Source organism: Saccopteryx leptura, chromosome 2 (genome assembly GCF_036850995.1).
Source record: "Saccopteryx leptura isolate mSacLep1 chromosome 2, mSacLep1_pri_phased_curated, whole genome shotgun sequence".
Taxonomy (NCBI): Eukaryota; Metazoa; Chordata; class Mammalia; order Chiroptera; family Emballonuridae; genus Saccopteryx; species Saccopteryx leptura.
Window position 1 is genome coordinate 276795327 of NC_089504.1, and position 27665 is coordinate 276822991.

Consider the following 27665-nt stretch of genomic DNA (forward strand, 5'->3'; position numbering starts at 1 on the left):
CAGGGCTCCCAAAGCCACTGACTTATCTGAGTTTTCTAGAATCAAAAGTTTCTACCTCACCAGCCTTATTCACCTTTGTTCCCCATCTCCTTCTCTCTGCACAAACTGGCTTCTCCTTCAGCACTCCACCATCTTGGCTGCTTCTCCTCTCCTCCCCCTGGCCTTTCTCTGCTCTTCTCCAGCATGGGCGCCTCTGCCCCATTTTATATTGTAAAAATCAAAACCTTTAATCCAATATACAAACAAGGAAGTCTCTGATACAAAGCCACCTATCTGAGGCATTATGGGATTCCTCATGACAGTGCACCACTCCTCATCATGCAACAGTCAAGAGGGTGGGGAAAAGATTAGTCTTAAAACTCTTAGGCTATAATGACCCTGCCTGCTTACAGCCTGTCCCCCACACCCAATGCAAAGTATAAGCGAGCAAACATATATATCATATTTACAAACTTATTTGACCAAAAGCCCCAGATGGGGTTGCGGGGTGGATCCGGGTCAGGGCGTATGCAGGAGTCTACCTTACTATCTCCCCTCCTCTAACCAAAAAAAAAAAAAAAAAAGAATACAAATACAGCTAAGCTAAGTGACAGAATACACTTTTATTTCTGCAAATATGAGTCTTTCTCCTTTCCTTTATGGAAGAAATAAATTTTCAGAGCATGGAGTATAAAACAGCATATTATGCAAACATAGAGACAAAGACATTTGCAAATCCTTTTTCTTTTTTCCGAGAGAGGGAGAGAGAGAGAAAGAGAGAGAGAGAGAGAGAGAGAAGCTTCAACATGTTGCTCCACTTAGTTGTGCCATTGATTGCTTCTCAGTGACCTCGGGGGTCAAACTGATGCCCTCAGGATTGAGCCTGTGCCCCTGCCGCTCTATCCACTACACCACTAGCCAGGCTACAAATCTTTTATATTTCCAGCTGTTGAGACCAATATATATTAGTGACAGAGATAGAGACAGAGTAAAGGACAGATAGGGACAAACAGGAAGGGAGAGAGACGAGAAGCATCAATTCTTTGTTGTGGCACCTTAGTTGTTCATTGATTGCTTTCTCATATGTGCCTTGACCGAGGGGCTACAGCAGACTGAGTGACTCCTTGCTCAAGCCAGGGACCTTGGGCTCAAGCTGGTGAGCCTGCGCTCAAACCAGATGAGCCCACGCTCAAGCTGGCAACCTCAGGGTTTTGAACCTGGGTCTTCCACATCCCAGTCTGATGCTCTATCCACTGTGCCACCACCTGGTTTGGCGAGACAATATATTTTTGATAGTTGAGGTTGCCTCTAGCGACAAAACCAGAGCCAACTCTTAAGCAGCCAGAATGCTACAATGATGGAATACGTGGCCATATCTCTTTTAGCACATTCTTTGTTCTCCTCTTCTAGAGGTCACAGACATCCATTTGTTTTGATTACCTACCGTCTTAATGAAGTTACCTTTCCAATAGTCATGTCATCTGCAGTTCCTTCAACTGTTGCATCTACATTTGAAACGCCACCCCTGACGCTGGTTGAAGAATGAAAGTGGCGGCAGCGGCCTCACCACACAGCACAGGTACGGAGTTGGTTCTGACCAGCTGTCTGTCATAGTGATCAGCATTTTTGCTCATAGAGCATTCTCTTTTTAGCTTACCATCCTCACAGAGTTTTTCATTTTGAGGGGTTGGAGTGGGTCTTTCTAAATCCAGAAAATTTAGTGGTCTTTCACTTAACATAAGACACAAGGCGGTGTTTTTAATACCAGAGGTTTAATGAAAATTGACTGAATGAGGTCAAGAGTTCGTTATTTCCTGCTCCGACAGTCCTCTCTGAAATCTGCACAATCACACTAGCATTTGAAACTCCTTGGAATTCTTTTTTTTTTTTTAATATATTTATTTATTTATTTATTTATTTATTTTTTACAGAGACAGAGAGTGAGTCAGAGAGAGGGATAGACAGGGACAGACAGACAGGAACGGAAAGAGATGAGAAGCATCAATCATTAGTTTTTTATTGCACGTTGCAACACTTTAGTTGTTCATTGATTGCTCTCTCATATGTGCCTTGACAACGGGCCTTCAGCAGACTGAGTAAACCCTTGCAGGAGCCAGCGACCTTGGGTTCAAGCTGGTGGGCTTTTGCTCAAACCAGATGAGTCTGCACTCAAGCTGGCGACCTCGAGGTCTCGAACTGGGGTTCCCTGCATCCCAGTCCGACACTCTATCCACTGCGCTACCGCCTGGTCAGGCTCCTTGGAATTCCTGTTCCAGGTCAGAGTTTGATGGCACTACCTTTAATTCCCTGGGACCTTCATCCGCTGACTAATTCCTTCGGTGTTCATTTCATTCCGAATGGACTAATTTCGGCCCCTCGGCAGTAGTGAAAGAAGGAAATGCTGCCCCACTAAGTGTGTACCAACTGCTACTTGCTAGTCGGCACTATTTGCTTCTGTGCTTCATATTAAATCCTTGCACTTGCTTCAACGTGCTTGTACTGGGTTTAGAGCCGCTTTGCCTCCCAGGTGAGGACCGCTGCCTGCCAGCTCCCAAAGCACTCTGGTGGGCACACTCAGAGGCCCTTGGCAAGTGCACAGAGATGCCCGGGAAAAACACCAAGAAAGTGTTCTAAAGTTTGATGATGATGATGCAGTCTATGAATATACATACTAAAAAACCACTGACTTGTATACTTTAAGCAGATGAACTCTATGATGTCTAAATTGTATTTCAGTAAAGCCATTAAAAATGAATGAAAATACAGTCCTGTGCTCTAATGAATCAGTACAGTGAAGACACATTTGCAAGCAGATACATTGCAACATTGTCTCTAACAACCATTTACAGAAAAGAATGGAGCCTAGGGACACACGGGTGGGCGGGGGGGGGGGGCACAGTGCTGGAAGGGGTAGAGACACTTTGCAGGGGAGATAATATTTAGTCTGAGGCTTGAAGCCTGAGCAGGTGTTTATCAGCAATGATAAAAGGAGGGTACTGCAGGAGACCACTATGATCTCCACAAATTCTATGGCCATACAGCTACTGTAGGGGACCAAGCAGAAGAGGTTCTGGAAGTTGCTGGAAGAAGAACAACTGCTGATTGTTCTTTTACTTAATGATTAATGGAAATCAATAGAGAACAGTGATTTAAATACACCTTAAGACCATGAAAGGGGACTTAGAGTGGTCCTGACCCCTCAGAGCTGCAGCCAGGAATGAAGACACGCAAAGAAGGGTCAGGTTCTCAGCTTTCTATGCAAAAGCTGCTGGCCAATCACAGGAAACAGAACCACAAAAGACATCCAGTTCTGAAAACTGCCACTGCCTCCCAGAAGTCAGGCCCCTGCACCGCCCAAGTCTGCAGCACATCAACTTTGAATCCCAATGGAATGAGTATTTTAAGTAAATACATGGCAGTGTACAGAGGGGAAGAAAAGGTATGACATCATTCTGACTCTCCCATATCCCAGATTGTTTTTCCTAATGGAGATTTATTTTTAAAAAAGGAGGAAAGGAAAAAAGGAAGCAGTCTTATAGACTCTCTCCAGTCTGATCCCTCTTTAAAACAGAATGCACACTACTCTAGAAGAACCTTCTAAATGCCAACTCCGATATATTACTCCTCGAACCCCAAATCTTTGGTGTCTCATAAGGAAAGTTCTCCCCCCTCCCCAGTGTTCCTCTTTACCCTTCCTGCACCTGTGCAGTGCCTTGCACAGAGCTGAAGGCCTATCTGGTGTTCAATAAATGTGGTTGTTCTCAAACCAATTCTTAATTTCAAAACTGGATAAATGGAATACATTTAAGGAGGAGGATAAATTAAATTGATTTTTACTTTTGTGTGATTCTCAAGTGGTTATTTCTATGGATAAAAGTTTATGTAGCCGGACCAGGTGGTGGCACAGTAGATAGAGTGTCGGACTGGGATGCTGAGGACCCAGGTTCGAGACCCTGAGGTTGCCAGCTTGAATGCGGGCTCATCTGGTTTGAGCAAAGTTCACCAGCTTGGACCCAAGGTCGCTGGCTTGAGCAAGGGGTTACTCGGTCTGCTGAAGGCCCACGGTCAAGGCACATATGAGAAAACAATTAATTAACAACTAAGGTGTCGCAACGAAAACTGATGATTGATGCTTCTCATCTCTCTGCGTTCCTGTCTGTCCCTATCTATCCCTCTCTCTGACTCTCGCTCTGTCTCTGTAAAAAAAAAAAAAAAAAAAAGTTTATGTAATGAAAAAAAAAGTTTATGTAATGGAATGCTATTCAGCCACTAAAAATAATTTATATTTACATTTTTAAAAACTTTTATTATATAGTTCAGGTTTAAAAACCAGATTACAGAATGACATATAAAAAATGACCCCATTTTCATTAAAAAGAAAATGGGCATATGTGTTGAAAGTGATCTGGAAATATAAATACCAAGATGTTAACAGGATTACCTTTGAATGGGGAGATAACGGTTGTTTTCTTTCTCTATAGCTCAGTGGTCCCCAACCCCCGGGCCGCGGACCGGTACTGGTTCATGGGCCATTTGGTACCGGTCCGCAGAGAAAAAATTAATAACTTACACTTTTCCGTTTTATTTATATTTAAGTCTGAATGATGTTTTATTTTTTATCTCTCCTTTTTTTTTTTTTTTTTTTTTGTATTTTTCCGAAGCTGGAAACGGGGAGGCAGTCAGACAGACTCCCGCATGCGCCTGGCCAGGATCCACCCGGCATGCCCACCAGGGGGTGATGCTCTGCCCATCTGGGGTGTCGCTCTGCCACAACCAGAGCCATTCTAGTGCCTGAGGCAGAGGCCATAGAGCCATCCTCAGCGCCCGGGCCAACTTTGCTCCAATGGAGCCTTGGCTGCGGGAGGGGAAGAGAGAGACAGAGAGGAAGGAGAGGGGGAGGGATGGAGAAGCAGATGGGTGCTTCTCCTGTGTGCCCTGGCCGGGAATCGAACCCGGGACTCCTGCACGCCTGGCCAATGTTCTACCACTGAGCCAACTGACCAGGGCTGAACGATGTTTTATTTTTTAAAAATGACCAGATTCCCTCTGTTACATCTGTCTAAGACTCACTCTTGACGCTTGTCTCGTAAGTTCGACAATTATATTTAAAAATACCACAGATTTTGCCTGACCTGTGGTGGCGCAGTGGATAAAGCATCAACCTGGAAATGCTGAGGTCGCCAGTTCAAAACCTTGGGCTTACCTGATCAAGGCACATATGGGAGTTGATGCTTCCTGCTCCTTCCCTCCTTCTGTCTCTGTCTCTATTCTCTAAAATGAATAAATAAATTTTAAAAAAAATAAAAAAATAAATAAAAATAAAAATACCACAGATTTTACGCTGGTCGCATAATTTTATTTTGTGCATTTATCCATCCACCCTAAAGGCCGGTCCATGAAAATATTTTCTGACATTAAACCAGTCTGTGGCCCAAAAAAGGTTGGGGACCACTGCTATTGCTGATCTGTATTTTTCAAGTTTAAACAGGTTTAATACAACCTGACCTGTGGTGGTGCAGTGGATAAAGCCTTGACCTGGAGTGCTGAGGTCACCAGTTCAAAATCCCAGGCCTATCTGGTCAAGGCCTATAGGAGAAGCAACTACTATAAGTTGATGCTTCCCATTCCTGCCCCCCTTTCTCTCTCTCTCTCTATTCTCTAAAATTAATAAATAAAATAAACTTAATAAAAAGAACCAGTTTAGTATAAGTGCAAGGGTTTTAACAAGTTATTTTCAATTTAAATAAATCATTAGTTGTACCATTGCCCTCAGAAAATTATTGAAATTCTCCGACCTAGAAACACATACTTTCTTTTTTTTTTTTTTTACAGAAACAGAGTCAGAGAGAGGGATAGATAGGGACAGACAGACAAGAACGAAAAGAGATGAGAAGCATCAATCATCAGTTTTCCATTGCGACATCTTAGTTGTTCATTGATTGCTTTCTCATATGTGCCTTGACCGTGGGCCTTCAGCAGATGGAGTAACCCTTTGCTCAAGCCAGCAACCTTGGGTTTAAGCTGGTGAGCTTTGCTCAAACCAGATAAGCCAGCACTCAAGCTGGCAACCTTAGGGTCTCGAACCTGGGTCCTCCGCATCCCAGTCCAACACTCTATCCACTGTGCCACCACCTGGTCAGGCAACACACTTTCTTTCTTTCTTTCTTCTTTCTTTCTTCTTTCTTTCTTTCTTTCTTTCTTTCTTTCTTTCTTTCTTTCTTTCTTTCTTTCTTTCTTTCTTTCTTTCTTTCTCTCTCTCTCTCTCTCTCTCTCTCTCTTTCTTTCTTTCTTTCTTTCTTTCTTTCTTTCCTTTCTTTCCTTTCTTTTCTTTCTTTCTTTCTTTCTTTCTTTCTTTCTTTCTTTCTTTCTTTCTTTCTTTCTTTCTTTCTTTCTTTCTTTCTTTCTTTTTTTGTATTTTTCTGAAGCTGGAAATGGGGATAGACAGTCAGACAGACTCCCGCATGCGCCCGACCGGGATCCACCCGGCACACCCACCAGGGGCGATGCTCTGCCCCTCCAGGGCGTCGTTCTGTCGTGACCAGAGCCACTCTAGTGCCTGGGGCAGAGGCCAAGGAGCCATCCCCAGCGCCCAGGCCATCTTTGCTCCAATGGAGCCTCGGCTGCGGGAGGGGAAGAGAGAGACAGAGAGGAAGAAGAGGGGGAGGGGTGGAGAAGCAGATGGGCGCTTCTCCTGTGTGCCCTGGCCGGGAATCGAACCTGAGATTTCTGCACGCCAGGCCGACGCTCTACCACTGAGCTAACTGGCCAGGGCGCAACACACACTTTCTGAGACCTTTCCAGCTTTGTCTCTTTCCACACCTCCACTCATCATGCTCCCAGCCAAACCAGGCTGCTCATCTCCACCTCATGCCTCCTCTCCTCTGGTCCCAGAATCTGCAATGTCTTAACCAGCATTTATTGCCTTCACATAGAAAGATAATCATGGCCCTGGCTGGTTGTCTCAGTGGTAGAGTGTTAATCTGGCTTTTGGAGTCCTGGGTTTGATTTCTGGTCAGGGCACACAGGAGAAGCAGCCATCTGCTTCTCACTCCTCTTCCTCCTCCTTCTCTCTCTCTCTCTCTCTCTCTCTCCCTCTCTCCCTCCCTCAGCCATGGCTTGATTGATTTGAGTGTGTTGGCCCCAGGCAATGAGGATAGCTCCATGGAGCCTCCACATCAGGTGCTAAAAATAGCTTGGTTGCTAGCATCAGCCCCAGATGGGCAGAGCATTGGCCCCAAATGGCAGTTGCTGGGTGGATCCTGGCCAGGGTGCATGCAGAAGTCTATCTATCTCCCTTCCTCTTACTTAATTTAAAAAGAAGGAAGGAAGGAAGGAAAGAAGGGAAGGAGAAGGAGGGGAGAGGGAAGGAAGGGAAGGGAAGGGAAGGGAAGGGAAAGGAAGGGAAGGGAGGGGAGGGGGGAGGAAAGGGAAGAGGGGAGGGGAGAGGGGAGGGGAGGGGAGAGGAGGGAGGGAGGAAGGAAGGAAGGAAGGAAGGAAGGAAGGAAGGAAGGAAGGAAGGAAGGAAGGAAGGAAAGAAAGAGGCCCTAGCCGGTTGGCTCGGCGGTAGAGCGTCGGCCTGGCGTGCGGGGGACCCAGGTTCGATTCCCGGCCAGGGCACATAGGAGAAGCGCCCATTTGCTTCTCCACCCCCCCTCCTTCCTCTCTGTCTCTCTCTTCCCCTCCCGCAGCCAAGGCTCCATTGGAGCAAAGATGGCCCGGGCGCTGGGGATGGCTCCTTGGCCACTGCCCCAGGCGCTAGAGTGGCTCTGGTCGCAGCCGAGTGACGCCCCGGAGGGGCAGAGCATCGCCCCCTGGTGGGCAGAGCGTCGCCCCTGGTGGGCGTGCCAGGTGGATCCCGGTCGGGTGCATGCGGGAGTCTGTCTGACTGTCTCTCCCCATTTCCAGCTTCAGAAAAAATACAAACAAACAAACAAACAAAAAAGATAGAAAGAAAGAAAGAAAGAAAGAAAGAAAGAAAGAAAGAAAGAAAGAAAGAAAGAAAGAAAGAAAGAAAGAAAGAAAGAAAGAAAGAAAGAAAGAAGATTGTGATACTTTGTTGACTATCAAAAGCAGATTGCATATATATACGCACATGTATATAATTGTGTATGTATACACACATCCAGATCCTGTCAAGGACATTTATTATGAAAGGGTAAGATTACAAATAGGTAAACTTTTATTTTAATCTTTAAACTATTTTGTATGACTGGCATAAAAGGAACTCAATAAACACCTAACGAGAAAGATTTGCATTTTACTGTTCTTCAAGATATTTTTCTTTTAAAATATTTTACATATTGATTTTTAGAGAGATTGGGGAGAGAGAAAACAGGGAGAGCAAGAAAGAGGGGGGAGAAGCAACTACTAGTAGTTGCTTCCTGTATGTGCCTTGACTGGGCAAGACCAGGAATTTCAACTGGCAACCTTGGCGTTCCAGGTCAACGCTTTGTCCACTGCTCCACCTCAGGCCAGACTTCAAGGTCTTTTTCTTGAAGCCATTCCCAAAAGCTGAAAGAAATATCTATCACCCTTGAATATTGCAGCAATATGAACTCCTTTTGTGGCACTGAATCTCATCTCCCTTGCCTCCCTTCCCCACCCAATCCCACCCCACCCTTCCATTCTCCTCCTATTCCTCCACTTCCTCTTCCCCCTCCTTCTTTTCTTCTTCTTCTTCTTCTTCTCCTTCTTCTTCTTCTTCTTCCTCTTCTTCTTCTTCTTCTTCCTCCTCCTCTTCTTCTTTTCCTCTTCCTCTTCTTCTTCTTCTTCTTCTTCTTCTTCTTCTTCTTCTTCTTCTTCTTCTTCTTCTTCTTCTTCTTCTCTCTCTCTCTCCCTCTCTCTCCACCCCCCCCACTAAGAGCCAGGAGGACAAAGGAACAGATCTATGTGCTTCTCCTTTCCTAACTAACACTGCTCAGCCCAGTACAGTATGTTGATGATAAATGAACAGTAAGATACTCAATATAAAAAGCATTCAGAATGATTTGAAATCTGCATTTTATTGTCACCACTCAAATAAAAAATTTTCAATTTTTGAAAGCTTGATTACTTCGAGCAGTGAAATATAAGTGGAAGAAACATGTGTTATTGCAGATAGAAGCAGTTAAAGCCATGTTCTCATATCCTGCTGGAGTCGAGATGACAACATTATAGGTTGGAAACCTATTTCCATCAGCCTCGGTTTCTGAGTATCCAAGATGAGCAAAGGCCCCATGCTAACATGTACTGGACATGTGAAATAAGTGAGAAATAACTTCTACTGTAATAAGCCACTGAGAAAGATCAAAGTATTGTTTGTTACTGCAGCATAACTCAGCTTAACTTGACTAACACATAAGGAATGTGGGGGAGGGTTAAACTCTTAAAGTCTCACACATCAGACAATGAATTCAGACTCTGCTATAGGCAATACTGTGATTCAGTATGCTATCTAGACAACTCATTATAATTACAGAGATTCTCAACACCCTTGTTTGATGGAAAGCATTGCTTTCTCTTTGAGTACAACGTAAATGATGCATTCAGCAAGATGAGGTCAGGTTTTGGCATGAAGCTGACCACTTTGGGATCCAGCAATGGGCAGCACAGTCCCTCAGAAGTCACATAATGGGGACAACAGCTCCAGAATGGAGGATGGATAGGAATCTGAGACCCTATCTGCCAGAGATAGCCTTGTGTTCTTTGCAGAAGGGGTGAAAAGGGCCCTTCTACTAGCAAGTGCCAGTAAAATGCTTTGAACAACAGACACACACACACACACACACACACACACACACACACACCATCTCACACACTCTCTTAGTATGGATTTTAAAATTGGCAAAGAAAGGCAGATTAAGGCCTGGCAGGTCTGAGCTTGCCTCAGAATATGAGAAAATGAAGATTTTTTTTTCTTGATAAAGCTTACATATGATGTTTAAAATGCAAAATGGCCTGACCAGGCGGTGGCGCAGTGGATAGAGCATCAGACTAGGATGCAGAGGACCCGGGTTCAAGACCTCGAGGTCGCCAGCTTGAGTGCGGGCTCATCTGGTTTGAGGAAAAGCCTGCCAGCTTGAACCTAAGGTCGCTGGCTCCAGCAAGGGGTTACTCGGACTGCTGAAGGCCTGCGGTCAAGGCACATATGAGAAAGCAATCAATGAACAACTAAGGTGTTGCAACATGCAATGAAAAACTAATGATTGATGCTTCTCACATCTCTTCATTCCTGTCTGTCTGTCCCTGTCTATCCCTCTCTCTGACTCACTCTCTGTCTCTGTAAAAAATAATTAAAAAAATGCAAAATGACTTGGATTCTTAAACTGTGTGTGTATATATATATGGGAAGGGGCTCCTCACCTCCAGGCTTCGCCTACAAGTAAATGATCAAATCTAGAGAATCTTCAAAAGTCAAAGGACCGATGAAGAGTAGAAGCTGCTTCCAGCAACTTCTCCATTTAGACTCTGCCTTCAGCTTCCAAAAATGATCCTCTTGGCTATTGCTCATGAAAATGAAGAGAGGGTGTGTAAAGCCAGAAACCAGAGCCAGGGCCACCATCACAGCAGCCTGGCCCATGCAGGTTCGCATTGGATTCAAACAGTTGGTAAAGAAACAACGGAGCCACAGATTGGTGGGCCATAGTCTTTAATTCTAGCTTGCACCCGGCGGGCAAGTAAAAACACACACTGGGCTCCAAAACCCACTTACATTCAGTGCTCACAAAGCCACTGACTTATACGAGTGTCCTAGAATCAAAGGTTTCTAGCTCACCAGACTTATTCTCCTCAGTTCCCCATCTCCTTCCTTCTCTCTACACAAACTGGCATCTCACTCAGCACTCTGCCATCTTGGCTGCTTCTCCTGGCCACATGGCCTCTTTCCGCTGCTCTCTGCTCTGCTCCCTCTGCTCTCTCATGCTAATCATCCCAGGAACCAAGAGAGAAGCTCCCGTTCTACCCCTATTTTATAGTGTAGAAATCCAAAGCTTTAATCCAATATACATAATAGGGAAGTCTCTAATACAAAGTCACTTCTCTGAGGCATGATTGGATTGTACCGCCCTACATCAAAAAGGGTGGGAAAGGCTTAATCCCAAAACCAAACCCCAGGCTACAAGGATTCTGCCTGCCTTTAGCCCACCCCCAACACACATTAATATCACCTGGGCAACGGCCTCCTCATGGGCAGCGTCATATTTAATAAAGTGAGCATAATATACTTTATCTGTCCAACAGGGTGTTTCCCACTGTGAGGTATTTCCTGCTTGGAAAAGTCACCACCCCTCTTCCCAGGCCAGAGAGACAGCCACAAGAAAGTCAAACTAATTTCTTTTTTTTTTCTTTTTCTTTTTTTATTTTTTATTATTATTATTTTTTTATTTTTCTGAAGTTGGAAACGGGGAGGCAGTCAGACAGACTCCCGTATGTGCCCAACCAGGATCCACCTGGCATGCCCACCAGGGGGCGATGCTCTGCCCATCTGGGGCGTTGTGCTGTTGCAACCAGGGCCATTCTAGTGCCTAAGGCAGAGGCCATGGAACCATCCTCAGCGCCCAGGCCAACTTTGCTCCAATGGAGCCTTGGCTGCAGGAGGGGAAGAGAGAGACAGAGAGGAAGGAGAGAGGGAGGGGTAGAGAAGCAGATGGGCGCCTCTCCTGTGTGCCCGGCCGGGAATCAAACCTGGGACTCCTGCACGCCAGGCCGACGCTCTACCACTGAGCCAAACGGCCAGGGTCAGTTGAACTAATTTCTTGATCCTGGTTGAGTAAATTCTGCTTTCCCACAATAAAATAATAATAATAACCTAGAATAGTATAACCTGAATGTCCAACTCACAGTATCCTATGATTACAAATTAAAAATTAAAAATTTTGAAATTCTGTGGCCTCCTCTGCTCATGTAAACAGAGCAAGCTCTTGAAGAGTTCACACCTGTTGTGGACCGTAAACAGCAAAAAGCCATTGCAGATTCAAGGCTTAGCAAAAGGCTAAGTGCTCCCCCCACCACCTCCGTATTTGGCTATGATGCTGAGTATTTGCACCCACTTCACTTGCTTCCTTAAGTTGCTGGAAGCAATTTACATGCCCTTCCTCTTACTCTTTGTTGGTTGATTTCACTTATGCATGGTAGGGGAATTCCTGTTTATGTCTTGGGAGAGTTCTTGTTTTAGCCTCAGATGTGTAACTTGGTATCAAGGACTTTCTTGATTTGCATATGGCTATATAATAAATCAAACTGGGGCTATGGGGCACTCGGATATTGCCATCAGCATTGAAGAGTCCTCCCGATCCCATCCTTTTTTCTTAATAAGTCTGTTTTCTTAATTCCGCACCCTTCTCACTCAAAACCCAGAATTAGGAGCCGCGCTGGTCCGTGGCACACTCCTCAAGTGTTTTGAGTGTCCCCAAGGCAGTGTTTCCATAGGTGTGCCCATGAACCGACCTGTGCCATCAGGGCTGAAGAGCCTCTGCTACCAGGTCCGACTGCTGCCGCAGTGACGGTGAGAATGGGACTCACCTCACCAGGCTCCCAGTGCCAGCTTCTCGCTGCCAAAAGATTGCCAGGTCACAGTCACCCCTTATAGGGTGTTTGGGCCCCACGGATTACAGAGCTCAGTGAAACAGCTTTCCGTTTACACCTGGAGCATTTCTTGGACCCAGGATGCCCACATATTTCCAGAGTGATTGGTCTGGGGCAGCTTCTGGTAGCATGGGACTGGAATGCATCATCTGACAGGGGTTAGGAGGTTAGGGGAAGTCACAGCTTTATGCCACAGTCTGACTGTTGTGTAGTACTGTATTTACAAAGAACTTCCACAATAACTCTGATATCGATAGAACAGAGCATTATCTCCATTTTAGGGATTAAATAGCCAAGGCAAAGAAGTTGAGTGATTTGCCTGAGCTCATAGACCTAGAAGATGAACTATCTAGACTTGATCCCAAGTCTCGGACTCCCAACGTGGGTATCGGCTGCCAGGAAACATGCAGCCCTGAGTCCTGGCTCTGCAACTTGGATCTTGGGTAATACACTGCATTCCTCTAGGCTTCAGTTTCTTCTTTAAAGTGAGAACGACAATACTACCCGAAGATATTTGTGAGCATTAAATGAGAAAATACATGCACATCACATAGAAGAGAGTTTGACACATGAGAGTTAGCTATTAAAATGTTGCGTACTTATATTTTTATATATTACCATAACACACTCAATACCTTTTACTAATTCAAAGAGCTTGAGATGGTTACAGACAACTTTCTACCCCTCAACTACATGATCTTTCTTCTAGGAAAATCCCTAATTAAGTGCTGATTATAGTCCCCTATATAGAAACAATAGAGCCTGACCAGGCGGTGGTGCAGTGGATAGAGCGTCGGACTGGGATGCGGAAGGACCCAGGTTCGAGACCCCGAGGACGCCAGCTTGAGCGCAGGCTAATCTGACTTGAGCAAAGCTCACTAGCTTGGACCCAAGGTCGCTGGCTCCAGCAAGGGGTTACTAGGTCTGCTGAAGACCCGCGGTCAAGGCACATATGAGAAAGCAATCAATGAACAACTAAGGAGTCCCAACGAAAAACTGATGACTGATGCTTCTCATTTCGCTCCGTTCCTGTCTGTCTGTCCTTATCTCTGACTCTCTCTGTCCCTGAAAAAAAAAAAGAAAAAAAAAGAAACAATAGAATTTAACTGTGGTTAATCCCAGTTTTTATCAGTCTGTTTAGGGAAACTGTGAAATTGCCTTAAAATAATAATACTCCCGTCCCAACAGAAGTCGCATGTGAATATGATATGAATACTTTGGGATCAGAATTCATTGAAAGAACTCTTTTGATTAACAATAGCGATAAAAGTAGATGAGAACTAAATCATCTCCTAACAAGCCAAATCATTTTGTTCAAAAATCATTGTCTTAAATAACTATTTTTGGTTTTTATTTCATCTTCATTTCTAAAATATAATAAAAGCTATTGCTTTATTAAGATATAATTCACATGGGGCCTGACCTGTGGTGGTGCAGTGGATAAAGCATCAACCTGGAAACACTGAGGTTGCCGGTTCAAAACCCTGGCTTGCCTGGTCAAGGCACATATGGGAGTTGATGCTTCCTGCTCCTCCTCCTTCTCTCTCTCTCTCTCTCTCTCTCTCTCTCTCTCTCTGTCTCTCTCTCTCTCTATCTCCCCCCTCCTCTCTAAAATGAATAAATAAATAAAATAAAATAAAAAGATATAATTCACATGGCATAAAATTCACCCTTTTAAAGTAAACAATTCAGTGGTTTTAGGGATATTTACAGAGTTGTGCAACTGTCACCATTATCTAATTTGGGGACATTCTTATTTCCCCCCAAAACCTCACACTTAGCAGTCACTCCCCCTTTCTTTCTGCCCTGAGCCAAACAAAACAAAACAAAACAAAAAACAAACTACAGTTTACTTCCTATCTTAATGGATTGGTCTATTGTGAATATTTCTAGACATATATTCAAAATTTATACAGATAATTTCAAGCTTAAAATATTTTCTTCCTCTGAAGTGGATTTATGTTTGCTTCTGGGAAGAGAGTCAGGGATTGATAACCCCAGATTATTTGAACCCAATCTTAGAATGAGGCGATTCGAAGCTGACTCTCTGTCCCTGTTAGGGCTGTCTGTTTAGGGAGGACCCTGAGGACCAGGGTGTAGCACTTTGGGCCTCAACCCGAAGCTTGTCAGACCACTCTCCAGCAGGGCCTGAACACCGATTGTTGTCCCGACCCTGTAAATTTGTGGAAAGTTCTGCACATCTTCTCAGTCTCCCAAACTTTTATCAACTTTTCTGAATTTAAATGACTTCCCTCAGAGAAAAGCTGTCCCAATACTGAGCTCACTTGTCTGGATTCCACTTCCTAAATCTCAGCCATGTAATTGTGCCTGCTTTGTTATCTTTCCAATACCTTCCAACAGTTCCCCCACCACCACCCCATATTTTCTGACCTTTGCAACTTTTCTTGTATCTGAGAAGTTTCACTGAAAACCCAGCAGCTGTTTCTCCCTTCCTGCCGACAGGTGAAGCAGCTGAAGCTCCCAGCAGCTGCAAAGAATCACGGGACTTGGCCACTGGTGGGAGAGACCCACCTACTATGCCGGGTCTGCGAGGTCTGAGTGAGGTAACCCAGACCAAGTGCTTAGAGAGTTCCGTCAGAATCATGTTTTCCTCTTTGTTCCAGCCTCTGTGGAGCTCAGAGCCAACTTTTAATCTTTCTAACAACTTATGATTCAGAACCTTGTGATCTGTCCATTGTGGGATAATCTCAGTTCAACTTTATGGTATCGTCTGTGTTCCAAGGGTTTCATCTATTTTCCTTATATCTTGTTGTATCTTTATAAGCCTCTCTAAGTCTTTGATAGGAGGTGGGACATAAAAAAATCAAATAAGGTAAGTTAAATAAAGGTATTTTGACCTGCAATATGCTATACATGAAATGTTTGCACAAGATTGAACCACTTCAGTGGAGTAGCAGGACTTCAAGGCCTTTGTTGTCTCATGCCACTTGCTGACATTCTTGCTCATCCTTCAAGATCTAATTCAAGGATCCTACCTTCAGAAAGTTTTCCCTGGCCTCTCCACATCAACAGTTCCCCTTAATAACATTGGGTCTTATATTGCTGGATAGTGACTTGCCCTTCCAACCTCACTCTCTTTATATATGCCTGGGACCTCCACAATGCCTAGAAAAAGAAATTGCCTGGAATAGAATTCTTTTTTTTTTTTTTTAACAGCTTTACTGATATATAATTGTTATTCAATAAACTGCATATATATAAAGTGTACAATTTGGTAAGTTTTGGCATATGTACACATTTGTAAAACCATCACCACCATCGAGGTAATGAATATATCCACCACAGGTTTTTGTTTTGTTTTGTTTTGTTTTTTATTACAAAGACAGAGAGAGAGTCAGAGAGAGGGATAGATAGGGACAGACAGACAGGAACGAAGAGAGATGAGAAGCATCAATCATTAGCTTTTCGTTGCGACACTTCAGTTGTTCATTGATTGCTTTCTCATATGTGCCTTGACCGCGGGCCTTCAGCAGACTGAGTAACCCCCCCGGCTCGAGTCAGTGACCTGGGGTCCAAGCTGGAGAGCTTTGCTCAAACAAGATGAGCCCACACTCAAGCTGGCGACCTGGGGGACTCGAAGCTGGGTCCTCCGCATCCCAGTCCCATGCTCTCTCCACTGCGCCACCACCCGGTCAGGCTATCCACCACAGGTTTTAAAACTATTTTAGGTTGTTTCAAATTTTTGGCTGCTAAAAAAGGAAGTGCCATGATCAATCATGGACATGTTTTTTTTCTCTTGGATAAATACCTAGGAGTGAAATGGCTGTGTCATATGGCAGATGTATGCCTAATTTTTAATAAACTGCCAAACCGTTTTTAGTTTCATATTATTTTACATTCCTAACAACAGTGTGTGAGTTTTAGTTCCTCCATACCTGTCCCAACACCTGATATGGTCAATCATTTTCATTTTAGCCATTTTAATAGGTATGATGTGGTATCTCATTGTGGTTTTAATTTGCATTTACATAATGACACATGATATTGAGTATCTTCATTTTCTTTTTTCTTTTTGCCTCCTATCTCCTTTGGTGTTTGTTTAAACCTTTGCTCACTTTTTAAAATAGGTTGTTTTCTTATAATTGAGTTTTGAATGTTCTTTATATTTTCTGGACTCTAATTTCTTATTTTATACAATATTTGCAAATATTTACTCCCAAACTATGGCTTATCCCTTCAAGAGCTGGTGTCTTTTGATGAGTAGAAGTGTTTAACTTTAGTAAAGTCCAAATTTTCAATTTGTTTCTTTTATGGACTCTGCTTTTGGTGTCTTATCTAAGAAATATTTGACCAATTCAAAGTCACAAATGTTTTTGCTCAGGTTTTTGTTTCTGTTGTTTGTTTGGTTGTTTGTTTCTTTGTTTTTGAGAACTTTTATAGTTGTAGATTGTACATTTAGATCCATGATCCATTTTGAGTTTATTTATATGTTATATATGGAATAAGGTATGGACTTAAGTTCATTTTTAAAATATGATATCTAATTATTTTAGCACCATTTTCTCCTTCTTCTTCTTCTTCTTCTTCTTCCTTCTTCTTCTCTTCCTCCTCCTCCTTCTTCTTATTCTCCTCCTCCTCCTTCCCCTCTTCCTCCTCCTCCTCCTCCTCCTCCTTCTTCTTCTTTTTTTCCAAGTAAGAGGAGGAAAGATAGACAGACTCTTGCATGGGGAGATAGAGAGACAGACTCTCACATGCACCCTGACCAGAATCCAGCCAGCAACCCCCATCTGGGGTCGATGCTCTGCTCATCTGGGACCATGCTTGCAACAAAGCTATTTTTAGCACTGGAGGCAGAGACTCCACAGAGCCATCCTCAGTGCCTGGAGCTGATGTGCTAGAACCAATTGAGCTATGACTGCAGGGGAGGAAGAGAGAGAGAGAAAGGGGAGGAAGAGGAGTGGAGAAGCAGATGGCTGCTTCTCTTGTGTGCCCTGTCTGGGAATCAATCCCAGGACTTCCACATTCCAGGCTGACACTCTACCACTGAGTCAACTGGCCAGGGCCTCTTATTTTTTATTTCTTTTAAGATTTTTTTTTATAAATAAATTTTTATTAATTTAATGGGTGACATCAATAAATCAGGGTACATATATTCAAAGAAAACATGTCCAGGTTATCTTGTCATTCAATTGTGTTGCATATCTTCTATCTAGTTTTCTTTGTGCCCCTCCCCCTCCCCCTTCTTCCCTCACCGCCCCCCCCCCCATTAACACCACACTCTTACACTCTTGTCCGTGTCTCTTAGTCTCGTTTTTATGTCCCACCAATGTATGGAATCATGCAGTTCTTTTTTTTTCTGATTTACTTATTTCACTTTGTATAATGTTAACAATATCCCACCATTTTGTTGTAAATGATTCAATGTCATCATTTCTTATGGCTGAGTAGTATACCATAGTGTATATGTGCCACATCTTCTTTATCCAGTCTTCTAATTTTTTTTTACAGTGATTAAGGCCTTTAAGCAAACTCTTGGCCAATACAGCAGGAATCCATAAAAGAGTAGTGTCCTTAACATGTTCACCAAGTCCAAGTTGGCACCAACATCATTCCATATCCCTGCAAATGCAACCCAACCCCAGTTCAGTCCGTTAGGAGCTGTCACAAGAAGCAGGAGTCCAGGAAAAGTCCAAATCCAGAAAAAGTCCACATGGCACTGGAATTGTTGTCATAATTCTATACTTGGCAGCTCACGTCCAAGTCCCAATGACTGCTGCTTCTAGCTGGTAATGATTCAGGTAGACTGGAAAAGCCATCTGCAGCATGTGTGGAGATGGAGCTTCTGTTCTCCTCTGCCTGGAGAGATGAGACCAGGTTGCTTTTGCCTGGAGCTCTTTTTTAAGATTCTATTTATTGATTTTTATGGAGAATGGAGAGAAAAGGGCGGGGAGCAAGAAGTATCAACTTATAGCTTCTTCACTTTAGTTGTCACTGATTGCTTGTTATATGTGCCTTGACCAGGCAAGCCCAAGGCTTTGAACCAGTGACCTCAGTGTTACAAGTCAATTCTTTATCCACTGTGCCACCACAGGCCAGGCTTAGCACCATTTCTAGAAAAGATTATTCTATCTTTACTGTACCACTTCTGCACCTTTGTCAAAATCAATTACCCACATATGTGAGGGTTTTTTTCTGAATTTTGTTATGTTCCAATGATCTATTTGTCTATTTTATTTTATTATTTTTGCAATAGAGAAAGAGAGAGAGAAAAAGGAAAAGGAGAAAGGAAAGAGAAAGAGAGAGAGAGATGAGAAGCATAAATTTGTAGTTGCAGCACTTTAGTTGTTTATTAATTGCTTTCTCATACTTGCCTTGACTGGAGGTGGGGGGGTGTAAGGCCAGTAGCCGCGGCCTTCATCACAGATGCCTGGCCCATGCAGGATCACATTTGATTCATACAGACAGTAATGAAACAACGGAGCTAAGAACTGGTGGGCCATTACCTTTAATTCTGGTTCGTACCCGACAGGCAAGAAATACACACAGTGGGAAAACACTTTCCTTTACAGTCAGGGCTCCCAAAGCCACTGACTCATCCAAGTATTCCTAGAATCAAAGTTTTCTACCTCACCAGCCTTATTCACCTCTGTTCCTCATCTCCTTCTCTCTGCACAAACTGGCTTCTCCTTCAGCACTCTGCCATCTTGGTTGCCTCTCCTACGCAATGCTAATTTCAGGAACTGAGAGAGAGCAAGCCCCGGTCTGCCCTATTTTATAGTGTAGAAATCCAAACCTTTCTACAAATAAGGAAGTGTCTGATACAAAGTCATTTTTCTGAGGCATAAATGGGATTCCTCATAAGAGTACACAACCCCACATCATGCAACAGTCAAGGGTGTGGGGAAAAGCTTAGTGTTGAGAAGATTTTAGGATTAAAAGGGTGGGAAAGGCTTAGTCTTAAAACTAAATCTTAGGTTATAAGAACCCTGCTTGCTTATAGCCTGTCCCCCACACCCAGTGCAAACTATAAGCAAGCAAACATATACATCATATTTGCAAACTTATTTGACCCACAGGGGGGTGCTTCAGCTGAGCCAGTGACCCCTTGCTCAAGCCAAAGACCTTAGGCTCAAGCCAGTGACCTTTGGACTCATGCTGGTGACCCTGTACTCAAGCCGGATGAACCCACACTCAAGCTGGCAACCTTGATGTAAAGCCAGTGGCCACGGCCACCATCACAGCAGCCTGGCCCATACAGGTTCGCATTGGATTCAGACAGTCGTTAAAGAAACAACGGAGCCAGAAACTGATGGGCCAACATCTTTAATCCTAGCTTGCACCCGGCGGGCAAGTAAAAACACACACTGGGCTCCAAAACCCACTTACATTCAATGCTCACAAAGCTACTGACTTAATCCGAGTTCTCCTAGAATCAAAGGTTTCTAGCTCACCAGACTTATTCACCTCTGTTCCCCATCTCCTTCCTTCTCCCTGCACAAACTCTACACTAACTGGCTTCTCACTCAACACTCCGCCATCTTGGCTGCTTCTCCTGGCCTCCTCCATGTGGCCTCTCTCTGCTCTCCTCTCTAATGCTAATCTCAGGAACCGAGAGCAAGCTCCCATTCTGCCTCCATTTTATAGCGTAGAAATTAAAACCTTTAATCCAATATACAAAATAGGGAAGTCTCTAATACAAAGTCACTTATCTGAGGCATGATGGGATTGGGATTGTACCACCCCACATCAAAAAGGGTGGGAAAGTCTTAGTCCTAAAACTAAGCCCCAGGCTACAAGGATCCTGCCTGCCCACAGCCCGCTCCCAACACACATTAATATCACCTGGGTGACAGGCTTCCATGTGGGCAGCGCCATCTTTAACAAAGTGAGCATAATATATTTTATCTGCCCAACACTTGGGTTTTCGAACCTGGGTCTTCAGCGTCCCAGGTGGATGCTCTATCCACTGTACCACCACTGGTCAGGCTCTATTTGTCTATTTTTACACTAATATCATACTGTCTTGATTACCTGTAGGATCAGGGGCCACCATCATTGCTGTCATACACACACAGGTTCTCACTGAATTTGGGCAGATGGTAAAGAAACAGCAGAGCCAGAGGATAGTGGGACATTCCTTTATTCTAGCCTCGAACCGGCAGGCAAGTAAAAACACACATAGAGGGCTCCAAAACCCTGACACATTCTCCAGTTTTTCCTAGAATCAAAGGCCCCCACCAGTCTCAGTCACCTCTGGCTCCCCATCTGCACACCTCCATTTTCCTCTCTGCACAAACTGGTTTCTCCTTCAGCACCCTGCCATCTTGGCTTCTCTCTCTGCAAAAATGGCTTTCTTCCTCTCCTTTCTTGTTGGAATCCATGGGAGTCCGAAAGACCAGAGTAACAGGCTTTATTGAAAGAAAGAAAGGAACCCTGCTGGGCACTTCTCCCGGGGAGAAGAGCACCAGTTACAGACTAGGGGCAAGTTATATAGTGTTTGGGAGAGCCTGAGGGGATACTGAGGCAAAAGTCCTGGTATGTCCGGAATGCTCTTCCATGGGGGGCTTCGAGCATGTGGGTGTTGAATCAAAAGTCCTGGTATGTTTGGAATGCCACTCCTTGGGGAGCTTGCCAGCTTCTTGGAAATCCTCTGTCCAGTAAGGGTGAGGTCTGACAGATAAGCGAAACATCAAGAGAGCAGTTTGGAATTCACTATCTATCACTTCTCTCCTCTTTTTTAAGACTCTTTTGGAGCCAAAAACCTCTCCTACAGCAACATTAGCATAACAATGGCCCTTCCCAAGCAGGAAGGAAATTAGCAATTTCACAGACCAGTGCCATTTTTAACAATAAAAGTGGGCAAACTCAGAAAATACAGATTTTACAAACTCATTTGCCCAACATTACCATAGTTTAAATAAATCTTAATATCAGACACTATTAATCCTCCAATTTAAAATAAATTATTTTGGCTATTTTTTTAGTCTGTTGCATTTTAATATAAGTTTAAAGTGAATTTGTCAATTTCTACTGAGGAGCCACTGCGCCACCTCACCCGCAGGTGTTGTAAAGTACCAAAAGCTACAGAATTAATATTAATATTTTGGGAGGTGTAAAGCCAGTAGCCGCGGCCATCAGCACATCTGCCTGGCCCATGCAGGTTCACATTGGATTCAGACAGTTGTTAAAGAAACAACGGAGCCAAAAACTGATGGGCCATCATCTTTAATCCTAGCTTGCACCCGGCAGGCAAGTAAAAACACACACTGGGCTCCAAAACCCACTCACATTCAGTGTTCACAAAGCTACTGACTTATCCGAGTTTCCTAGAATCAAAGGTTTCTAGCTCATCAGACTTATTCACCTCTGTTCCCCATCTCCTTCCTTCTCCCTGCACAAACTGCATAAACTGATTTTTCACTCAACACTCCACCATCTTGGCTGCTTCTCCTGGCCTCCTCCACGTGGCCTTTCTCTGCTCTCTGCTATCTCCTCTAATGATAATCTCAGAACCAAGAGAGCAAGCTCCTCTTCTGCCCCCATTTTATAGTGTAGATTCATAACCCTTAATCTAATATACAAAACAGGGAAGTCTCTAATACAAAGTCACTTCTCTGAGGCATGATTGGATTGTACCACCCCACATCAAAAAGGGTGGGAAAGGCTTAGTCCTAAAACCAAGCCCCAGGCTACAAGGATTCTGCCTGCCCACAGCCCGCCCCCAACACACATTAATATCACCTGGGTGGCCCTGGGCGGTTGGCTCAGCGGTAGAGCGTCGGCCTGGCGTGGGGGGGACCCGGGTTCGATTCCCGGCCAGGGCACATAGGAGAAGCGCCCATTTGCTTCTCCCCCCTCCCCCCCTCTTTCCTCTCTGTCTCTCTCTTCCCCTCCCGCAGCCAAGGCTCCATTGGAGCAAAGATGGCGGGGGCGCTGGGGATGGCTCCTTGGCCTCTGCCCCAGGCGCTAGAGTGGCTCTGGTCGCAACAGAGCGACGCCCCGGAGGGGCAGAGCATCGACCCCTGGTGGGCAGACCGTCGCCCCTGGCGGGCGTGCCGGGTGGATCCCGGTCAGGCGCATGCGGGAGTCTGTCTGACTGTCTCTCCCCGTTTCCAGCTTCAGAAAAATACAAAAAAAAAAAAAAAAAGTGAAAAAAAAAATATCACCTGGGTGAAGGCCTCCACGTGGGCAGTGCCATCTTTAACAAAGTGAGCATAGTATATTTTATCTGCCCAACAAGAGGCTTGAAGAACATTTTATTAATTTGGGTTAAGATGTGCAGAGAAATTGTGAGAAATAGTCCCTGTACTGTGTGATTGGCATGACCAGGATGGCCCTTGGCATTGTATTGTAAATGCAAAGGGGAGGAAAACATGGATTCCTAGACATTCCACCAAGCCTGTGGGGAAAGGGGTGAATGGCTAGCCAGGTACAGGGAGAGAAAAGCCAAAATAAACCTTTTCTTATAGCAATGAAACATTTGCGGGCATTTGTCCCCACAGAAACTACCTCTCCTATGTAAATGTGTATGATTAACACATGTGACTCTGGACAAAGAGATGGTAGAAAACAGTAGATAATATAGGAATGCCTTTTAATATGTAAAAAGACATCTTTCTACCATTGTGTTGACTTGTAAATTTTGTTTTCTCCAAAATAATGTATGGCTTGCAAATTGAATGTGGTCCTATCATGTTAAAGGACATATGACTATAACCAATAGTGGTAAGGGGCTCCTAATTACAATTTTTGCTTCTGTACTTCCCACTTACAAAACTATAAAAACTAAGTAGAACAAAGGGCTGGCACGCTCTCCCTCAGATTTCTGTCAGAGATGCCGCTGCTTGGCCAAGCTAGACAATAAAGCTTTGATGTGTAATCGACGGACTTTGTTTGTGTCTTCAATGTTTCGGGTCCCTCCGGATTAGGCTTAACACAACCTTTAATAAAGTTCTGAAATATTGATTATGATTTTATTGAATTTATAGGTCATTTAGAGAGAACTGATATCTTAATAATACTGAGACTTCCAACCCATAAATATGGTTTAGCTCTTCATTATTCAGGTCATCTTTCGTTTCTGCCAACAATGGTTTGCAGTTTCTAATGTAGGGAAATCTTTTACATCTTTTGCCCCTAATTTATGTCCAAGTATTTAAATTTTCTGATGCTACTGTAAATAGTATTTTTTTTTTAATTTCCAATTGTGTGTTGCTGGTACCTGGAAATACAATTGATCTTTGTATATTAATCCTATTTTTTATTCTGCTACCACACAGAGCTTTCTTATTAGTTCCCATAGCTTTTTATAAATTCTGTCAGATATTCCAACCTAGACAAGCACATCATCTACAAATAAAGGCAGTTTTACTTCTTCATTTCCAATCCAGATACTTTTTGTTTCCTTTTGAATAGAATTGAGGTTAATGGTCTTGGTAGTATAGGAAACAGTTTTAATGCCAACTCTGCCATCGCTCAGTATGTCCTTTTTGACGTCATTTTCCCTCTTTGAACCCAGTTACCCTGTGAAGTGATCTGAATGCTCCCTCCCTCTTCTACATTCATTAAGACAAAGAATGCGTTCTGAAAGCTGTTAGCACTCTTGTTTTAATCCAGTTTCCTGCCTCTAGGCATCTGAGTCCTACCCTCTTCCAGTTAAGGATTGACTCATTGTGCTCAACTACAACTGAGTTGAACTGGAGATTGTCACCTTTTCTCCTCCCAACCTTTCAGTGAAACAGGGAGCAGCTAGTCAGTCGTTCTCTCACCATTTTCCTGCTGCCTCCTGTTGGCAAGGCCCAGTCTGTTTCCTAGCAAAAGCCAAAGCCTTTCAAGTCATAAAAAAATTAGCTCTGAATCACATATATTAAAAGAGCAATTTCATTTAGTTTTAAATTTTTTTCCTTTTAAACTCACTTTATTCTCTTGTTTTTGAATTCAAACCTTATCAATAATGTAAGGTTATAACTTGCTGAAACAGGGTAGGCTTAAAAGCTGAAAAGACAAGGTCCCGTCCTCCAGGAACTTAGAGTCCAGCAGGGGAATGGTCCATTTACTCCTCATCCGTATGGGAGAGAAATGGGCACACAAAGTTAGACTAAACTGTGTCGGAGAAAACCTGAATCCATGAAAATAGGTAATTTGGGCAACCCAAAGCCATGGTGAGAATGAAAGATACAGCAGTTTTTTTTATTCTTTTGAGTCACCATGCACCTGGATCTTATTCCTAGGTTTGGGAGATACCTTTTCTTCTGAGGAGCCCAACTCCCATTAGAGGTAAGGTATGTCCCCCCTCCCTGGCATCCAGAGCATCACGTAGGCTTGCCCAATCAGATGTGCTCACCTCAAATTCTGAATCCCAAGTGAGTGAAACGGGAACCATGCAAACCCCGTTGGGCAATGGAAGATGGTAGCAGCATCCACGTTGGATCCCAAGACCAACTTGCACATCCAGTTTCCACAATTCAGAATCATCTGTTTCAGCTCTTTTACTTTACAAATGCAGTGTGGGATAAATGAAGACCACCCAAACAAGAACAGGCAAAGGCTCCTGTAAAGCCAGTAGCCACGGCCACCATCACAGCCGCCTGGCCCATGCAGGTTCGCATTGGATTCAAACAGTCGGTAAAGAAACAATGGAGCCAAAAAATGGTGGGCTATCATCTTTAATCCTAGCTTTCACCAGCGGGCAAGTAAAAACACACACTGAGCTCCAAAACCCACTCATTCAGTGCTCACAAAGCTACTGGCTTATCCAAATTTCCTAGAATCAAAGGTTTCTAGCTCACCAGACTTATTCACCTCTGTTCCCCATCTCCTTCCTTCTCTCTACACAAACTCTGCACAAACTGGCTTCTCACTCAGCACTCCGCCATCTTGGCTGCTTCTCCTGGCCTCCTCCACGTGGTCTTTCTCTGCTCTCCTCTCTAATAATCTCAGGAACCGAAAGAGAAAGCTCCTGTTCTGCCCCCATTTTATAGTGCAGAAATCAAAACCTTTAATCCAATATACAAAATAAGGAAGTCTCTAATACAAAGTCACTTATCTGGGGCATGATGGGATTGTACCACCCCACATCAAAAAGGGTGGGAAAGGCTTAGTCCTAAAACCAAGCCCCAGGCTACAAGGATCCTGCCTGCCCACAGCCCGCCCCCAACACACATTAATATCACCTGGGCAACAGGCTTCCATGTGGGCAGCACCATCTTTAACAAAGTGAGCATAATATATTTTATTTGCCCAACAGCTCCTTATTCAGAGCTTGCTGTAGTCTGTAGGAATGAGAAAGCTTTATCGTAGAAAAGAGGAAAGCCAAGATTGGAAGACTGTTGGTATGGTGGAGCTATCAATAGGCTCACTAGAAGCTATGCATCCTGTATGATTGGTTAGGGAGGCATATTTGGCTTCCTCCTGTTCATGCCATGTTGGAAGTGAGGACAAAAATTAGGATGCTGCGCCTGACCTGTGGTGGTGCAGTGGATGGGGAGTCGACCTGGAAATGCTGAGGTCACCGGTTCGAGGCCCTGGGCTTGCCTGGTCAAGGCACATATGGGAGTTGATGCTTCCAGCTTCTCCCCCCCCCCCCCCTTCTCTCTCTCTGTCTCTCCCTCTCCTCTCTAAAAAATGAATAAATAAATTTTAAAAAATTAAAATTAAAAATTAGGATGCTGCCTGACCAGGCAGTGGTGCAGTGGATAGAGCGTCAGACTGGGATGCGGAAGACCCAGGTTCGAGACCCCGAGGTTGCCAGCTTGAGCGCGGGCTTATCTGGTTTGAGCAAAAATTCACCAGCTTGGACCCAAGGTCGCTGGCTCAAGCAAGGGGTTACTCAGTCCACTGAAGGCCCATGGTCAAGGCACATATGAGAAAGCAATCAATGAACAACTAAGGTGTCGCAATGCGCAACAAAAAACTAATGATTGATGCTTCTCATCTCTCCGTTCCTGTCTGTCTGTCCCTGTCTATCCCTCACTCTGACTCACTCTCTGTCTCTGTAAAAAAATAAAATTAAATTAAAAAAAATTAAGATGCTGTCAGCTATTAATCAAGATCTGGCCATTTGAATGCTATAGGAGTTCTGGTTTGGCTTCCTGAGCTGGTTGATGCAGAAAGTGGGCCAGAGTTCAGTTTTTATATACGGACTAGCCATTGTCCATTTGTATTTCAATCCTTCAACAGAAACTGAGGCCTGGGGACATAGAGTGACTCACCCAAGTTCTGAGAGATAAAAGTAGCCAGAGGTGACAGATCAACCTGAGGTTTAGCATAATCTTGTCATCTCCAAGAGTAGTTACATTCTGCTTGTTGAGGAGACTAGGTTTAGACCCATGGGACAAATAGAGTTTAACACAAATGTTGTAGAGATAAGTTGCACCAGGAAGTTAATAGTGAGTGCCACAGCTTGTCAGGAAAGCTCATCACTGTCTTCTCCAGGCAACACCACTAGATAGGCAGAGCCTCTTCGGATCAAGTGCTTTCTGTGTACTGTGCATTCCAGCCAGCCAGCAAAGCAAAGTGGTTAAATTCATAGTTCTCCAGTCTGCCCATTATATTCATCTTACCTCCGCCATTGTTAGCTGCATGAACTTGAACAAGATACATTAACTTTCTGGTCTTCAGTTTCCGCATCCATAAAATGGGAATGACCACGGCACCTGTGTTATCAGGCTCTTGTGAAAGTAAATGAGTAGACAGCTGCAATACACAGAGAATAGTACCTGACACCTAAAAAATGCTTGTACAAGTTAGTTACAACACTTTCATTTAGTCCTCAGTTCTATCCAGTGTTGTAAGTAGTATAATCCCCTTTGCAGATAAAGAAACTAGAGATGGTTATGTCACTTATCCAAGGTAATGAATGTGAGAGTCAGGATTTCCACTCTTGTCTCTATGAAGCCAAAGTTTGTTATTCCTTCTTACTGTCCTTCTGAACATAAGATGTCATTTTACTCTACAGAGGTCAATAGAGTAAAAAGCATATGGGACTGTGGTGTCAGAGCACCCACATTCAACTACTTACCATTTCTGAGTACATTATCACTTACTATTGGGCAGATAAAATATATTATGCTCACTTTGTTAAAGATGGCACTGCCCACGTGGAGGCCGTCACCCAGGTGATATTAATGTGTGTTGGGGGCGGGCTGTGGGCAGGCAGAATCCTT

At 43.9% G+C, this 27665-nt stretch overlaps 1 pseudogene; it reads right to left on the reverse strand.

Moving 5' to 3' along the window:
• Nucleotides 1–1287: 1287 nt before the first annotated feature.
• LOC136392022 (mitochondrial fission factor-like) lies at nucleotides 1288–27071 on the reverse strand (annotated as a pseudogene).
• Nucleotides 27072–27665: the final 594 nt, after the last annotated feature.